At 44.4% G+C, this 16607-nt stretch overlaps 1 pseudogene across 1 annotated transcript; it reads right to left on the bottom strand.

Annotated features, from left to right (window-relative positions):
* Nucleotides 1-1675: 1675 nt before the first annotated feature.
* LOC309368823 (vitelline membrane outer layer protein 1 pseudogene) lies at nt 1676-5677 on the bottom strand (annotated as a pseudogene). Its single transcript has 3 exons — nt 5507-5677; nt 3590-3687; nt 1676-1973 (listed from the first exon to the last, which is right to left on the bottom strand). The product of its transcript is annotated as a vitelline membrane outer layer protein 1 pseudogene (transcript).
* Nucleotides 5678-16607: the final 10930 nt, after the last annotated feature.

Below are 16607 nucleotides of genomic sequence, written 5' to 3'. Positions count from 1 at the left end.
TTTATTGATTAAATCTGTTTGTCCAGAGCAACACAAAGTGACTTACAACCAGCCAACCATTAGTGTATTTTAAGGAGCAATCCTATGTTTCTTAGCGGGCATTGCCATGTCCCAGTTCTCTTTTGGCAACATCTCTTTATTTCACTTTAGTAAGCTGTTGTGCAAACTTCCGGCTTGCTGCATTCTGAGGCCTTTTCCTCCTCTTAGCCAGGTGACCTCTGCATCTTCCTAGGGCTGAGCACTATGGGAAGCAGCTCCTCCTGACCCACCTCTGTCTGCCACAACCACAAGAGGTGAATGTCTCGCCTTGTCACCCCTAGTTTGCTCACACACACTCTGACACACATGCTGCCTGTATCTCCTCTTCCTGCTCCTCTCACAGCTGATAAGAAGGGGCACACTCTGCCAAGAGGGTGGCAGTCTAGGTCACTCAGCTACAACAGCCGTTCACCAGTGCAGCAAACGGAAGAGGGGGAAACTTCTGTTCTGGCCACCTGAGCATTTGGGACCACAGATGTGATCATGGATCCACTTCTCCACTGCTCTCTAACCATAGTTTTGATTGCTGTCCTTCAGGAGTCAGAAGAAAATAACATAACATAACATATCCATTCATCAATCCCTATATGGCAGGAGAAGGCAAGCAATTTTGCCCCAATGTGTAGATTGGAATGTGGCCATTCCATGGGTGGATAGGGCCAAAAGCAGAATAAATTCCAAATAAATAAATAGAAATAGAAAATAAATAAAATCCACAGGCACACACACACATAGAGAGAGGCAGGCAGACAAGTATACATACACACATTCAGAAAGCCAGAGATCCCTTTCCCTAACCTTTAGGAATAAAAAACAGCTTTTTACTCTCCAAGAGCAAGCAGAGTCTTTTCTCTGGTTTCAGCATTGTGCATAGATTGAAGGTAAGTGAAATGCTGCCTCCACTTTAAGAGTAAAGGCATTTCCAACCTCTTCCGCCACACTCCTGGAGTAGGAATATGTATAAATGTTGCCTTCTACTCTCAAATAACAGCCTGAGGCTTATCTCTGAGCTGAGCACTGTTGGGCAGAGTGCTAAAATTTGGGATAAGACTCTGCTTGCACTTTGAGCTCCTGGTGGTGCTTGGTGCCAGGGGTGCCAACTTGAATACAAAATGGGGGGAGGCAGCTAAGCTCAACCCCACATAATTGATCACATGATGCACACCATTAGAATGGCAGTGCCCATCAACTTGGGGGGAGGAGTGACCCCCTCAAATAGCTTATGGGGGAGGCGAAGGGACCTTGGCTCCTATGCGTGGTGCTCAAATTCCTTCAAATCCTCAAATCTTACCGCATGGTGCTTAGATCAGACATAAGAGATCTCTGTGCCTAAGATGGCTGGTGATTGGCAAGTGGGCGCAATTTGTTCAAAGCAACCTTATGGGACAAACTGAGAGTCTGGTGGGCCTGGCAAGATCAATGGGCTAAAGATATCACACTACGGGTCTAGGATGGTTCCCTCGTTAACTTTGCATTGGCCTCCGATCCAAAACCAATTCATTCAGGCTTAAGGAATTGAGATCAGGAAGGGACAAAGTTCCAAAAGGTACACACAACTGTTTGGTTATGATTTATTGTTGGTTAAGTTTCATGCCAACAAACCATTGGAACACAGGCAGGATGAAGCCCAGGTGATTCAGTCACAGCAGAAGAACCTGACATCATTAAGTGCTGTGTTATCAGCTGCAGATTCAGAGTAAGCCTCCACCTTTGTTTGGATCCCGCAGATGGCACCAGCGGTGCAGCGCTTGCTCCAGCTGCCATAAGTACCGAAGTTGGTGGACTTGCCCTCCAGTGCAGTCCCATCTCCACAGTTGAACTGGATGTTGTTGGCTGCCGTATCGTCACCTAGCATTTGATTGGCTTCCACATTCAGAGCGAAGGCAACCAGGTAGTCCTTCGGGCAATACTTAATCTCTGTCCACTTTCCCAACCTGGAAAAAGAAAAAAAGACAATATGGTAATTGAGGAGATTTCACCCCTCCCATATCCAAGAATCTCCTGACGAGTCTGCTGAGTCTCCAGAGAGGAGGAGCAATGTTCTGCTTTCTACTTATTCAGAGTCAGTCAGTCAGTGTGTCGGAGAGAGAGAGAGACTGAGTGTTAGAGATCGTGTGTAGAGATAAGGTTGCTGCTAAGAGCAGCTGCAGACACTCAGTGCAGCATTCATTTATGCTTAAACCTATTTAGCTCTGTATATAGTTTTGTCTCATAGTTGTAGTTATAGAATAAAAGAAGATATTCTACAGAGCTGCTCTCCGAGTTGTTTATACACTGCTAGACTCTGCTATACTCTGCTGTGCTACGACTGTTTTGTGAAAGTGAATCCGGTGCTCACAACTCTAAGCTGTGAGTCCACAGCACTTTGACCTGTTCCTGTGCAGAAGGTGGTCTCTGGAAGTGCTACCCAGCTCGCCTAGCCCAGTCGGGGTTGAAGTGCATGAGTCCAGTTGGTGACACTGGCTCAAGGGCGATGCTGACAGTAATGTCTGCCTCTCTGGAAATACGACCCAAATTGGAATGATTTGCTTTTCAACACGAAAGCCAAGAGGGCAGTTGCCTCCTCAGATTTTTAAAAGGCATCTTTTGTAGACCTCATCAGATATAGTGTGTCTACCAAACCTCAACTTCTAAGTAGGGCTGTGTGTTGTAACCCCTGGAGTAGGTTCCACTCAGGGTCCACCAACACCACACCCTCCAAATCTGGCCCTGGAAGATGGAGCTAAAGAATCGTTAAAGGGGTTTCAAACCCCAATCTTCTGTTAAGAATGGGACTGCTTTGTAAGGTCAGGGTACATCAGTGCCACGTAGCATTTGCTGCTCTTGCCTAATAGATGCTAAGCAGAACGGCCTAATTCTGTGTGGTGCTGCTGCTTCTTCATGCAGTCCAGTGACAAGCACCATGCAGGATGGGATCCACTAAGTTAAGTGGTAAAAACTTTCCTGCAAGAAAGCCATGGGCAAGGCAGCAACTGCACCCCACAGGATCAAGGTCTCTGCTAAACAGTAGTTGAGTAGAGGCATTGATCTTTTAAGCCAGTGCATCCTCCAGGAAGGAGAGCTGCAGTATTGTGCCTACTTTCCCTCAGGAAGGCACAGCCACTGGTTAGGTAGGTCTTGGCCTTTTCGTACTCAGCCTGCCTCTCCTTCCTGAGCCCTGACAATCACAGATATTCATGAGGACCAGGCAGAGAAGCCTGGGGGACCACATTTGACCCCTGGGCTTGAGGTTCCCCACTCTCAGGATAGATGGTGCTTTCCTCTTGCTCTCTCTTTCCTTGGCATGTGTGGTCCTCAGGAAGAAACTCTGCTTTTCCTTTCCTTTGTACTCTGTTGTTGCAGCCTCTTTTCTCTTTCTTATGTGGGGCTTGGGTTCCTCTGAAATTTGGAAGGCAACCTAGAATTGGTATCATTAGACTCAGAGAGCTAAGAATGAGGCTGATCGACCCTGACATTATCCTTCCCTGGTGCTGGAACACAATCGATTTCAGCCAGCCCCTCACATCATCACTTTCCAAGCAGCAAAGAGAAAAATCAAGAAGATGCTTACGGTCCGACAGTGGATTGTACAACTCCACCAGTACTGCAATGGAGACGGATGCCATTGAGGGCAGTATCATCATCAGTCAATCCTTGCATTTCCTGTACCTGGTGGAAAAGAGAGAAAGAGACTGCAATAAAGCTGTTTTTGCAAGCTAGGACTCTGTTTTATATTCTTTATTGAAAAATAAAAAGTACAAAATTACAAGTGCACAGAGTAAGACCAGGCACAAAAAAGAAAAAGTAAAAAGAAATAGTACCCATGTAGAAAACAAAACGGAAAAAAGATATTGTGTATGTAACAAAATGGGAGGTTGTAATTGTAGTTAACCAAACTAGGACTCTGACAACACTCACATTCAGACTGTGTCTGCAGTCTGAATTTTCCAAAGTACTAGCTTGCAACCTAAATAAGCAGTTATCTGTTCATAATTACATCTCCCTACTTGTTGGGACGGGGGTCGCCCTGTGGGTTAAACTACAGAGCCTAGGACTTGCTAATCAGTAGGTAGGTGGTTCAAATCCCCGCAATGGGGTGAGCTTCCATTGCTCGGTCCCTTCTCCTGCAAACCTAGCAGTTCAAAAGCACCTCAAAGTGCAAGTAGATAAATAGGTACCACTCTGGCGGGAAGGTAAACGGCGTTTCCGTTCGCCGCTCTGGTTCACCAGAAGCGGCTTAGTCATGCTGCCCACATGACCCGGAAGCTGTACACCAGCTGTACACACTGTATTTTCCAGTTGGACACTCACTTTTCAGGAAGATAAACCTGACCAAAATATTGCCAGCTCACTGCACTCCAAACTTTTCCTCCAGTCCATCCAGTTTTTCTTTTATGTAAAATGCAATTCACTCTAAGCCTCTCCAGGGTGGATTGACAAAGTAAAAATCTAAAGATTTTTAGAGCCATTAAATCTTTAAGCATGGCAGTCAACACTTCAAAGCACCTTGCAGGCAGCAATATGCAGGCAATGGGTTCAGAAAGAAAGATGGGAAGCAACTTGAAATATATATATATATATATTGCGTGTGTAGGTCCCCAGGCCACCCCTCAAATAACTTCACACATAACACGTAATTTTAGTTTTGGTTTTTGGGCACTATTTTGGCCACAACTTTATTAAAATACAAAATCAGTGAGTGGTTGTTTAGACATTGGTTATGACTATCTGTCCCCCCGCCTGGGACAGAACTGACATCCCGAGGTCCGATCGGTAGCCAGTAGAAGAGAAAGTCAAACTGGGGGTCATTTGAGCTAAGCGTCGGACCCACGCCGCTCACCCCAGCAGCTCCCCGAAAGCTTGCCTGCCCGGTCCTATAACAAGGATTCCCATAACAGGGATTGGGCGGCCCTGGTCCCATAACAGGGATTGGACGAAATCATGGCAAGCCCCAGGATTCCTTTAACGGAATTCCCTTCAGCGCAATAGGAGGGGCAGGCACCGCCTGAACCCCTCCACCACCAGCATATTATAACCAATGCCTAACCGCAACCCTACAAGTTGTGACGAATTGCTGAGTAGTAGGCAAAAACCAAATGGCACAGCCAATCACCAAATGGTAAAATTCCTACTAGGCCCCTGCTCCAAGGCAGACGACCCCATGACAGGCAAAGCAAGGTCAACCGGAAAGAGGGCGGACGGGCGGGTGATCCGATGCACTCTGCAAAGAGAAAGAGAAACCAGAGTGCACCAATATTTAAAGACTATGGTCCCTCCCACCCAATTTGCAACATACAATTTGCCCCAGCAACCCGGTTACCCAATCATGATGCCAGGCAACAATTATTAACCTGCCTGGCAACAAGAGGCTTGGCCTGGTGGCCCACACCGCAACACGTGCTCTCATTTATTGGAGAACACGCTTTACATTATTGTGACTATTCCTTGGGATCAGGGTATCAAAAAGAAGATATAGATAAGCCTTTACCTTCAGTGAGAATGCGTATGCATGCCCTGAGGGACAGAATTCAATTTTTCCCCATTCTCCCCACTTCCCGCCATTGGAGACCGTGAGGACTGAATTATAGCTTCGACGTCCTGCCTCACAGAGGTGGTAGGTGAGGAATAAGAAGACCACAGCACTGGTAGAGAGATCCATGGCAGGTGGACTAAACCAGATCGAGCTGCAAAAACCGAATGGAAGAATAACAGCCTTGAGAATTTATTCCCCAGAAAGTGTGGTTCTCTCTCCTCTGCTCAAAATCTTCCTGAATCTTGTGTTTCCCCCCGGAGGGAAGTGTGATTACTTCTGGTTGATGAGTAAAACCAATTAATGGCTTTTCTAACTAGACTTCTGATTTCAAAAGACAACTCAGAGTTGCTGGACATTGGGGCTAGATCAATTCCTCAAACAGAAAGGCAAGGCAGGAATTGGCTGATGTAAGCTAACTAACTAGTATGTGCAGCTTCCAGTTCCGTTCTGCCTTTCTGGAAGCAGACCCCATGGCAGTGGGAGACTGTTGGCAAAGGAAAAACAAAGATGGTTGAGGGTAATTATCCTTGCAAATTCCTCCTAGGGACAGAGGAGAATAGGCTTCACTCGCAGTTCGTCTCAGACCTGGCTCTCAGTCCGGCACAGCAGGGAGGTGCTGAGTAGGAAAGCTCTTTGCCTGCTGAAAACCCTCCAATGCCTCCATTAAGAAGCACAGGTTCTCTTTATTTAAAATTTTCTTCTCTACATTTATGATTCATCAACCCTCCTCTGAGTGTTAGTTCAAATTATATTTGTTCAAGCGAGGATGGAAGAAATTGGATTATAGATATGGAATATAACATTAGATGGAACTGGGGGGGGGGGAGAAAGGGAGGGAAGCTCTATTTCGCAAAAGGTTTACGATGGAAACATAGAGGTAACTCTTCCCCATCCTTTATTATTTACAAAGTGAACTGAATAACTGAAGGTCTTGGAGTTTAATTTAATTGGAAGTGTAATTGCTCATATATCTTCAGATGGAAGGGAGGATGAAAGGAGTCTGTGAACTGGCCAAGGAACTGAGTCATCTGCAGTTCAACAGACCACTCTTCTACCCAAGCTGAGAGGAAAAATGGTAAAAATGGATTATTTATTGGGACAGAGTGACTTTTGCAGCTGTTGTTAAAGTTGCAAAACAATGAAGCATGGGACAGAGCAAGAGAGAAATTTCTAGAACAACAATGAGATATCAGTTCTGCCCAAGGCATGATGGATAACAGCAACAACCGGGGGAAAGAAAGACATAATGTCTTACAAGGACAGGAAGAAAAACCACGGACAGAATAATTGCCACGCACAGGAAGAACAAAGATATAAAGCAAACAATCAAGCCATCAATTCTAGCACGTGTGGGGCCACTTTAACTAAATTACAATCATACCTCGGGTTACAGACGCTTCACGCTGCGTGATTTCGGGATACAGACGTGCCAAAACACGGAAGTACCAGAAACACTAGATTGTGCTTTGCGCGTGCTCAGAAGCACCTAATCGCAACCCGCGCGTGCGGAGACGAGGCGCTGAGGGTTGAGGAAGCTGTGGGTTGCGAACATGCCTCCCACACAGATCACATTCACAACCCAAGAGTCCACTGTATATAATTTGATACTTAAATTATTGATATGAATAATTGTATTATAAACTGGTATTGTTATAATGAGGCTATTATTGGATTGTAAATGAAAACTAATAAAAATATTATGGGAGGAGGACTAAAATGTGCATTTCTTACCCACCCTTTGCCCATGCTAAAATGTCTCTCCTATGCAAATTCCCTCCATTTCTGTTTTATAGACTTGCAACCCTTCAAAAGAAATGCATATTTAAATACCCTGAAAGGTTTTGCGAAAAGTGAGATACATTTTCCCAAAAAGGGCCTAATACCAAGAGCAAGAATACTTGGCTGAATCCCCCACCCAGCTCTACTTCGCTTAAGTCTGACAGTTGACCAGGCCTACATCATTCTGGCTACATTGCAACCCTTGCCTTTCTTTGCCCTCACTTGGAGTTCTACTTACCGTCTCTCAGCTGACAATTACTCTACAGGCAGAAGAAGAGAGTCCATAAACTGAGCAATGAAACATGGACGTGAGCAGGGAATTTAAAGGGTTCAGGACAATGAAATGCATGAACTCTCTGTCCTGAGCAACGCCTCCCATGCTCCACTGATCCATCACAGAGCAGAGCAGATGGAGAGGGCTATGAAGTCTTCCTGGTCCTGTGCTTACTTCACCCCCATTACCAGTGGCTTTTAGGAAGTGCCTGCACAAGCAGAAGCCATTTCCCAGGAGGAGGTGAGAGAGCTATCGGAAGGGTGAGGACATCATTTCAAGACCAAAGACCAGGACTGTACAATTGGCTTTAGAACAGGCTTGGGCAAACTGCTACTCTTGAGCCACATGGGGGTCCTCAGCCTAATTGCCACAAGTCCTCAAGCAGGGAGTTCAGACTTCCAGCAAAAGTGATGTTACCTTTTCATGGGAAACCACTAGGCATGGAGGAAATGGGGAAGGAGGGCAACACATACAGAAGAGGGTGTCAGAGAGAGGGAAAAGAAGGTGTCTTGTATCTTGATAACTGTAGCTCCACTGTGTGTGTGGATTAGTTTTCTCAAAGGGAGAGTTAGTTCCCTCATCAATCTGCTGTTCACAAAACCATTCAGGTGAAGCCATGATAGTTCACCTGATAGAAAGGTGATATAACTTTGGGGTGTAGATACCATATGTCCATAGATAACTAGAACGGCAGAATTTCACCATCAGCTTCATAGTACCCTTCAGACTTTTACAGCAAGCCTCATACTGTGAGGGCTATTAGAGACCTGCAAAGACCTGTTGGAGGACACAAACAATCATGAGAAAGAAAGGCTAATGCACAGCTGCAAAGTCTTTGTTTATGAGGAGTGGGGAGATGGTGGCATGAGGCAAGCGCTTCCTATCCACATACAGCACTGACTATCCTTATGAGCCATAAAAATGGGCCAAGATATACCACACTTGGTGCCTTTAGGTTTGGATAATCAGCAAGCACCACTTCAGTGAATGAAAGCAATATTGCCCACTACTTTTGTTTGAATGGAAGGCTCTTAGTGACACTTAGAGATATCACCTTGCCAACAAAGGTCCGCATAGTTAAAGCTATGCTTTTCCCAGTAGTGATGTCTGGAAGTGAGAGCTGGACCACAAACAAGGCTGATTGCCGAAGCATTTATGCTTTTGAATTATGCTGCTGGAGGAGACTCTTGAGAGTCCCATGGACTGCAAGAAGATCAAACCTCTCCATTCTGAAGGAAATCAGCCCTGAGTGATCACTGGAAGGACAGATCATGAAGCTGAGGCTCCAATACTTTGGCCACCTCATGAGAAGAGAAGACTCCCTGGAAAAGACCCTGATGTTCAGAAAGATGGAGGGCACAAGGAGAAGGGGACGGCAGAGGGCGAGATGGTTGGATAGTGTTCTCGAAGCTACTAACATGAGCTGACCAAACTGCAGGAGGCAGTGGAAGACAGGAGGGCCTGGCGCGCTCTGGTCCATAGGATCACGAAAAGTCGGACACGACTAAACAACAGCAGCAGCACTTATGTTTGAATGGAAGGCAGTTACGGACACATCCAGACAAGGAAGCAGACCTGAAAAACATGGTACCTACTCGGGATGAAAAGCACTCCAACGGAACAACAGCAAGAGCTGCAACAGCTTTAGTGAATGCTTTGAAGGAAGAAATGTCTCTGCAACTGATGTCTAAACAGAAGCATATGAATATATGGATGGACATTCTGGAAGCAAAGTTTGGGATTTAAAAACAAAGGTGGAGGATAATGAAACAATGATCCATTCACATGGACATCACAAATCTGTTTGTGCAATGGGACTTTGTTTCTTTTCTTCTTCCGCCAGCTCCTCATCCCCCCCTAAAAATCTGCTCTGGAGGGTTCCCCAACCCTTTGGAGCACCTTTTGAGGTTCTGCAGGGGATTCAAAGGGAGGAAAGGAAGTCCCATTGCTCAAGGGAGTGTTCTCCACTCGAGTACATCCATGACCTTTAATTTCTAAAACAGATTACTGACTCTAGAAAACTGGCTAATCGAAATACCAAAGCTAACTGCTGAAACTAACTGCTGCTTGAAGGCAAGCACTGAAACAAATTGCTGAACTGTCCATTTCACCATTTTTTTGCTGAAATGAATCATTCATTGAAATGAATTTTTATCAGCTTAATCTGATACACTATAACCTTACAGGGCTGGAGGTAGTCTTGTGTCCATTATCCATGATCTTCCTGTTAGATTAACTGAAATGAGTTATGCGTGGGGTGACTTTGAAAACAGTACAGAAAGTTCCGCATGGGGTATCAAGGCTCTTAAAGGGCTTGTGGACAAATTCACTATATTGCACTAGTGATTTATTGTCTACTCCTTAAATGGCCTGGGAGCAGCTTACCTCAAGGATCACCTCCCAGGTCTACTTATTGTCATCAGAGGCTCTCTTCCAGTGCTCCTGGATACAGGGTCTTATAGATGGTGTCAGCCTAGTTATGAAATAACTACAACCAGCCATTACTGCACTTTAGGAAGCAATCCTATGTTTCTTAGCGGGCATCGCCATGTCCCAGTTCTCTTTTAGCAACATCTCTTTATTTCACTTTAGTAAGCTGTTGTGCAAACTTCCGGCTTGCTGCATTCTGAGGCCTTTTCCCCCTCTTAGCCAGGTGACCTCTGCATCTTCCTAGGGCTGAGCACTATGGGAAGCAGCTCCTCCTAACCCACTTCTGTCTGCCACGACCACAAGAGGTGAATGTCTCACCTTGTCACCCCTAGTTTGCTCACACATACTCTGACACACATGCTGCCTGTATCTCCTCTTCCTGCTCCTCTCACAGCTGATAAGAAGGGACACACTCTGCCAAGAGGGTGGCAGTCTAGGTCACTCAGCTACAACAGCCGTTCACCATTGCAGCAAACAGAAGAGGGGGAAACTTCTATTCTGGCCACCTGAGCATTTGGGACCACAGATGTGATCATGGATCCACTTCTCCACTGCTTCCTAACCATAGTTTTGATTGCTGTCCTTCAGGACTCAGGAGAAAATAACATATCCATTCATCTATCCCTATATGACAGGAGCAGGGAAGCGATTTTGCCCCAAGGGGTAAATTGGAATGTGGCCAATCTTCCATGGGTGGATGGGGCCAAAAGCAGAATAAAAATCCAAATAAATAAATAGAAATAGCAAATAAATAAAATCCACAGGCACACACATAGAGAGAGAAAGAGGCAGCTTCCGGTTCTGTTCTGCCTTAATGGAGGCAGACCCCACGGCAGCACGAGATTGTTGGTGAAGGTAAAACAAATATGATTGAGGGTAATTATCCTTGCAAATTCCCCTCAGGGACAAGGAGAAATAAGCTTCACTCACAGTTCGTCTCTTTACCCAGGCTCTCACATGCAATGAGGGGGGCAGGGAGGTGCTGAATGCAAAAGTACTTTGCCTGCCAAAAACCGTCCAATGCTGCAATTAAGAAGCAGACTTTCTCCTGTTAATTAAAGCTTAACTGGACTAAAGTACAGGCGTGTATTAGGAAAGATGAGATCACAAACTGAATCATCTGCAGTTTGACAGGCCATTCTTCTTCCCAGGCTGAGAGGAGAAATGGTAAAAACAGGCTATTTATTGGGGCAGAGTGACTTTTGCGGCTGTTGTTAAAGTTGCAAATCAATGAAGCACAGGACAGAGCAATAGAGAAATTTCTAGAACAACAATGGGATATCAGCTCTGCCCAAGGCATGATAGATAACAGTGACAACCAGGGGAAAGGAAGACATAAGATCTTACAAGGACAGGAAGAAAAACCACAGAATAATAGCCACACACAGGAAGAACTAAGTTTGAGTTCCTCACTTGTACTTTTATAAATCATTTAATGTGTCAATACGAATAGAAGCTATTTGTGGGTTTGAACCCTACATCATGCATTGCAGGGGATGGGACTAGATGACTCTCATAGTCCTTTCCAACTCTATTACTCTATGATTCTATTATTATTTTCACTATTCCTAAATAACTTATGTGCACAAATTTGTTCAGGAATATTTTTTTTTTAAGGGAGGGTCATGGACATTCTTAACTGGAGGTAGGAAGATATGAGGGCAAAAAGAGCAGTGCTGCCTTTTTAACCTGTGGAGGCAGGAACACGAAAACTCAGAGGGACCAAAAAACAATGGAAATGGTTGGCAACACAGACACACATTCACTGACTGGGTCCTCAACTCCAAATACCTGACTGTGTGGACTAATGAGGGCAAATTCAAAGCGATAAAACGTGGATTCCTAGCGAGTTACAGCTCAAATGAGGACAAGTCCCAAGACAGATTTTATTTTTATAAGAAACACTTGTTACAGTCCACAGACCTACATTTACTCCATAGGATGTGTAAGAGATAAACATATGCTTCAGTTTATTTTATTTCTTTTTTAACAGTGAAAGAACAGAACAGGCGGTCATTGAATGTATTATAGAAAGATGTCTCTCGTGTGTTTTTCTGTATGAGAGAAATAATCAAAAGGAATTCTGTAAGAGGAAATAACATATATAGTTTCTGTTGTCACAAAATTTGGTATTCCAATGATTCATAAATGAACTTCATTCCATCTTTCAATAAATTTGTCTGATGAATATCTTTTTTATAATATTTTCACTGAGTTTTAATATAACAAAAAAGTGAACTTTAACAAAGTATCAAATGACAAAGAGAATTAACCAAACATTTTCCCCAAACGTAACATGAGGGTTAGCGTGTGTAATATTTTAAAACTTAATTGAAACAAGAGAATCACTTAGCTTTTTTAATGATCTGGTGCATGTCTACTTCATTATAAGTAAGTTTATGTTGTTGTTGTTTTTTAAAAAAAGCAGTTCACATATGCTTGTAGCAGTTGAAAATTGAAAGAGACCCCAGAGATTTCCAAAATCATGCTATCTGATTCAGGGGAGGGGAATCAGTGACCCTTCCAACAGATGAGTCACTGCTGCTTACAAGGCAGGACAGAAAGAGAAGCAGTCGGCACAGTGCAAACACATCGGCAGGAGTATTGGATTGGCTCTGCCAGTGTGTTTGCACCACACCAAGCTCCCCAATGCCTTGCCCCTCTCCCTTCCAGCAAGCAGCAGCAGTTCAGCTTTCAGGAGGTCAGGTAAGCACCACCACTGCACACTGTCATCCTCTGCTGCCAGTGGACGAGGGCTGTGCAGCAGGGTGGTGGATCAGTCACAACAGAACATCCACACATCATTAAGTCCTGTCATATCAGAACTGTTTTGGTTATCTTCCACCTTTGTTTGGATGCCACATATGAAGCCCGTAGTGCAGTTGCTGCTCCAGGGGCCAAATTTCCCCCAGGATGGAGACTTGCCCTTCAGTGTAGACCCATCATCACACATGAAATGAATGTTATTGGCTCCTGTATCATCAAATATCCCTTGTGGTGGTTCCACACTCATAGAAAAGGACACCAGGTTGCCTCTTTTGCATTTCTCAATCTCACTCCATGATCCAAGCCTGTAAAAAGAAAAGACAACAATGGCAATGTCCAAATTAAAGTTCATACACTGCCTTTTGTCAGAAACATAAACTTACAAATCTGTCTTCTGAAGAAATGATTCCAAATTAGAGCAAAATTCATAGCCTACTCAGTTATTATAACATTCCCCTGCATGCATGCACAATATTCTCTTCCTGTGGCCTTCTGGGGGTGAGGGGTTACTTCTGGGATTAGATATAAACACAAAACTACCCATATTGGTTCCCTGCTGTTAGAGATCTGCAGGTCAGCATTACCCTCACTCTGAATACATACCCTTCAAGTGTCCCAATTTTCCCAGGATATCCTGGAATTACAGAAGCTATCCTGGCTTCTGATTTTATCCTGGACTATCCCATTTCCCCTGCCCAGCACCACCACCATGCCCAGGGAGGGAGGAGGTGGCACTTGCAGCCAGTGTTGACACTTGCAGTAGTGCTGAGTTCTCATGCAAGTCCAGCAAGAGCATGGCACCAAAAGACTTGCTGCCTTGCTGCCACACATGTCAGCTGGCTCCCACAGAAGTGCAGCACCTAAAGACATGGGTTCCAGGTTTCTTCAGAGGAATGTTGGAGGGCATGTGATAGGCAAAACTTTTACTGCCGCCACCCCTTTCGGGGTAACTCAAGGAAGAGGGTGGGTCACTGAAAACAGGGATGGCACATTAAGATACTGCTGGAAAATAGTGTGAAATGTGCCCCCCCCCATTTTGAGGCATGCCTCCCCACCTAAAAACACTTACCACAAGAACAATTCAGGTGGGTCCTCCACCACCTTTGTACCTCATTCAAGTGTGGTCACTGGTCCAATCCCATGTCACAATCCTTGCACCACTTCCCTTTAACCTTGCCAAGCTGCTGATAGGAGAACAATGCAGTTGTCAGAATGGGAGGTGCCTTGAACTAAGCAGTAAAATATGAATGTAGGCAGGGCAGTGAGCATAGGGCAGAACAGGGAAGGGCAATGTGGGAGTCATCCTCCTGAACAGCAGCTGCCATGCTTGGCTGCCCCATAGCTAGGGATCGGGGAGAAATTCAATTCGGTTTGCGTTTAAAGGTGAACTTGCCTGACTGAGTTTCTGAAACAACACTGGAACAAAAACATAGCCATCCTTTGAAATTTGCGCTTCTCTGAAATTTGCACTACTGTCAAGTAAGATGTAAAGAAAGGCATATATTGGGGTAAGTATGTCTAGAAATGCATATATTTTTGAAAATAGAACATAGAAACACATTATATTAAGGAAAATTGCTCTGCAGAGTTGCCTGTATTAGGCAACATTACATGCAAAAATTTACATGTGCATATTGGGAGGAAAATGTACTGAAATGCTGGTGAATTATCTTGAGAAAAAAGAAAGAGAGAGAGAGAGAGAGAGAGAGAGAGAGAGAGAGAGAGAGAGAGAGAGAGAGAGAAAGAAAGAAAGAAAGAAAGAAAGAAAGAAAGAAAGAAAGAAAGAAAGAAAGAAAGAAAGAAAGAAAGAAATGCAAATTGATACGGAAGTGTGAAGAATTAGCTTAAGACTGAAATAGTGAGAAAATGGTATGGACAGGTTCACCTTTCACTATCCATAGCTGAGCAGAGAGCAGAGGAACGACTATAGAGTTTCTATGACTTGCCCATCCCCAACACTGGTTTCCTTGAGTATGTGCCTCCAAAACCAATTAGCCTTAGAGTGTACTTTGGCACTCTACCCTTTCCCTTTTCATTCTTTTGTACGTAATGCAATTGGTTATTTCCCTCTTGCTATCCATCCAGTGACTTGATTGGCCTATGGATTTCTGGCACATGTGTCTGCAAGAAACATAAATAAGTATAGACTGTAATAATCAACAATGTGTTCAAGCAACAATCACCCTTTGAATGAATTCATGAGCCTTGTAAAGGAAAAGCACACATTTCCCTTTTCTCATTTGCTTCCTTTGGAAGGAAAGAAGATAAGCCACTCAAAAGAAAGGTACACCTTGGTATTTAAGAAGGAACATCTTGTGATATATTTAAAATCCAAAACCAGAGCAGCATTGTGCTACTTAATGAATGATAAATTACTGAGGTACTTGCAATTACTGTACTTGTAAGGTACAGTACCTAGTATATCCCTGAGAAGAGAATCTCCTGTCCTTCATTTTGCCTGAATTTGGCTCTGAGCCTGTTGTAACCAGTGGAATGCAACCAGTCCCTTTGAGGAAGCATGAATGTATGTGTTTCTTTATCCTACTGACAACATTCATATATTGTTCAATAATTATCGGAAACAAATAATCGCAGTTAGAAATCACAGCAGCAAACCATACCAAGCAGCCCAAAAGCACTGAAATATCTTTAAAAACATAAAACACCTGGGAAAATGGAAAGGTCTTCACTTAATGCCAAAAGGATTATAGTATTGGGGCCACCCAGATAAGCTTAGCTGGGCAAGGCATTAAATAACCAGCATGCCACTACCAAAAAGACTCTTTCCACCCATCACACGTTACTTGGTGGGGGACCCAAAGAAGGAACCTTAAAGCGGGTGTGTCAATAAAAAGATATTTAAGGTAAAGGTAAAGGGATCCCTGACCATTAGGTCCAGTAGTGACCGACTCTGGGGCTGCAGCGCTCATCTCGCTTTATTGGCCAAGGGAGTACAGCTTCTGGGTCATGTGGCCAGCATGACTAAGCTGCTTCTGGTGAAACCAGAGCAGAGCACGGAAACGCCGTCTACCTTCCCGCCCAAGCAGTACCTATTTATCTACCTGCTCTTTGACGTGCTTTCGGACTGCTAGGTTGGCAGGAGCAGGGACCGATCAATGGAAGCTCACCCCATCGCGGGGATTCGAACCGCCGACCTTCTGATCGGCAAGTCCTAGGCTCTGTGGGTTAACCCACAGCGCCACCTAGTGACAAAAGGACCACGAGTGGACAGCAGGCGAGCTTAGAACTCACATGGTAAATCACAACCAACCAGGTTTCTAATTTACATAAGCTGCATTCTGTGCAGTACCAAAGGTTTATTTGTGTCGACCTCCCACCACCACCTGTAACATGAAAATATTAGGGGGTTTTGGTTTTGGGGTTGTTGTTTTTTGTAAAATGTCTGTATGTCAATCAGAACTTGGAGCAGCTGTGCTTGTGACAAACTTCTGTCCCTGCAACCAGCAACCACAGTCATATTGTTTACCAGTGGGGGTTTTTTTTCACAACATGTTGATGGGAAGGCAAACATTATGGAAAGTACCTTATTGGAGATCTTCCAGAAAACCTAAAGTTTAAAAACATATAAAGATGGTGAGAACCTCTCTGCATTTCCAGATTTCAGGAGAATGGAAAGGATAGGAAGCTGGTAAGGGCACAATCCAAAATCCTTGTACCAACACATAGTCAACTACAAATTTCCTCTGCCTAAGCATATCCATCAACTGCCCTGGGGGGGGGATGGGACATCCTTTTTAAAGAGAGGACAGAGGCCAAAATGGCCGCCACAATCTTATGAGATTTCAG

Source organism: Podarcis melisellensis (assembly GCF_964234715.1).
Source record: "Podarcis melisellensis genome assembly, chromosome: 4".
Lineage (NCBI taxonomy): Eukaryota > Metazoa > Chordata > Lepidosauria > Squamata > Lacertidae > Podarcis > Podarcis melisellensis.
Note: the sequence above shows the minus strand (reverse complement) of the source record. Positions and strands in the feature narration are given on the sequence as shown.